Genomic DNA, 2,531 nt, shown 5'->3' with positions numbered 1-2,531 from the left:
TTTGAAATATGTCACATACTCGCATAAGATACCCCTATTAGATTGCATTCTACATAATTCATAAATGTACCTACAAAATGATGAATAATGAATAATAATAAATTATTATAAGAGAATCGATGATCGCAGAAACGTAACGAGTCAATTATTTAAAAACTGTTTTATAAAAATAATTTTTTAAAGAATGAATACTTATTAAAATACACCATATACTGATTATATATAAAATATAATTTATGTGTAGAAGTAATTAAATGTGTGCTTATTACTGACTTTCAAATTTTTCTGCGACTCATGACGTTTTTATTATCAATGAAATGTACCGAACAAAAAATTATTTTAACACGTAGAAAATAACTTTATTAAGAATTGTAAATTTACATTATTACATTATAAATGCCTAATATGTTATTACATTTTAATAGTATTACAGTATTAAATGACAAAATTTTTACAAATTTTTAGTTATGTTTTTATACTTTGCCAATTCAAAATTTTAATGTCATAATGTATTGATTATTTTAGAAGGAAATGTGAGATGCTTTTTTTATATTTTTAATTTTATTTAAATTTATTGGTAAAATGTATTTATAGTTTTTTATCGGTAGTTCAATTTTCTTTATTCCGGATAGTGTCAACCAAAAAAATGATGTTCATTGACCATATCAATATAATATATTATAAAGCCATAAAGGACATAGGTAAACACCAATCCGAAAATATAGTTTTTGATTATTCAATTTCGTAATTCATTCTTAAAACTTTAGTCTCAATACAAAATATTTTTATAAAAATATTTTATTTCACTTTTCAAGTTCACAAAGTTCTAAACAAATTCCAATCATCCCAATAAGCTATAATGATTGATGAACAAATTACCTTAGCCAGAAATTTTTAACACTATATATAAACCATAAATAAATTCAACAGACTTATCCCTTTACTCCCTCAAAGAACTTCTGACCAAACCAGCAACTGCTCCAAGGATAGTTCCTGTAACTCTAGCGAAGTTAACCAAAAAAACAATTTGCTAATTCATTAATGATTTAAAATCATTATAAATTCTTTGATCTCATTTCTCACTATATGGTAATAGAAAAACTAAACCTAAAAAATATGCACTAAAAAATTAACTTCCTTAACCTTACATTGAATGGAACGCCAATGACATAGGCGCTCAAACTATATTTCAAGTGCAGTAGTTGTTACACATCATTCGAGGGCTGATGTGAAAGTTACCTTCATATCTAGTTTAAAAAATTTCTAATATATATATTGTTTTTATAAAACACTAACAAAATGGGGGTGGTTGATAATATATTATTTTTGAAATCCAACTTTACTAATTATGAAAAATATAGTTTGTGCACTACTGGCCAACAGGATAACCAATAATGTAAATAAATTTCAAATAGTGATAAAAGAAAACAGTATTAGAATCCAAGGTAAATAAACAGTACTTGGCCTGGAAACTTATTCAATACTTAACAAATGAAAATCTACGTAATCCCAACTTATTAATTCATGTTTAGTGTCCCTTTTTTCATGCTTTTCGTATCAAATTTAGTACTATTGGTAAAATTTACTTATTGTATACAAACAGAGTAATGTTTTTGGATAAATTATTAAACACAAAAAAATATAATATAAATAAAAGACAAACCATAATTTTTGAATTAAAATATGTATTTGTGTATACTGTTTGGACTATTTTTAACGAAGCTAGGTTTAGCATGTGTTGCATTTGCAGGGGGGAAACAGTATACCATTTAGTTATTTGATCAACAACATTTTTTTCCCTATTTCAAAAGACCAAGCCACATAGTTCTATGAATATTAAAATACTTTAAAAAATATATTAATTTTATTCACTATACTTAAAGTTGTCGATAGATAACAATTCAACACTTTACAATATTATAAAATTTAATAAAACATAATATATCTAAGTATAACGTTACAAGCATTACCTATTAAATATTATTATATAGCAATTGTCGCTATTGATATTAAACCCGTGAAAACACAAATAAATAATGTTTTGATTGGATTTTAATTATAGTTTATTTTATTCATTACTCGTCTAAACTGTCTATTTTATTTGACTGAACAGATTATTTGGAACTTATCCAAACCAAAAACCATAGTATAGATTGATATTACCTTAGTTATATTTTTACCTTACTTTAGTTACTTTATTTATATTTTTGTGTAGCATTAATTAACATTTTGAAATGTGATTTTTTTATGTTTAGGAAAAACTATTGTTATGAATATTGTATTTTTTGTTAACCATATAGATGATTCATAATTGAATTGTTCACTTATTTCAAATATTATAATTATTATGAACTACTTATATATATAACAGAATGAAGTCAAAAACCAATTAATGCTTAAAGAAACACATTTATAATATTTTGACGACACTAAATGTTTAATTATGTATAATAAACATAACATTACCATTATATTTACATTCATATACATGTAGATAGTGTCGTCACTATAACACTACAATATGTATAGGT

Source organism: Aphis gossypii, chromosome 2 (assembly GCF_020184175.1).
Source record: "Aphis gossypii isolate Hap1 chromosome 2, ASM2018417v2, whole genome shotgun sequence".
NCBI classification, from domain to species: Eukaryota; Metazoa; Arthropoda; class Insecta; order Hemiptera; family Aphididae; genus Aphis; species Aphis gossypii.
The sequence above is the reverse complement of the archived record's forward strand: the minus strand, read 5'-3'. Positions refer to the sequence as shown.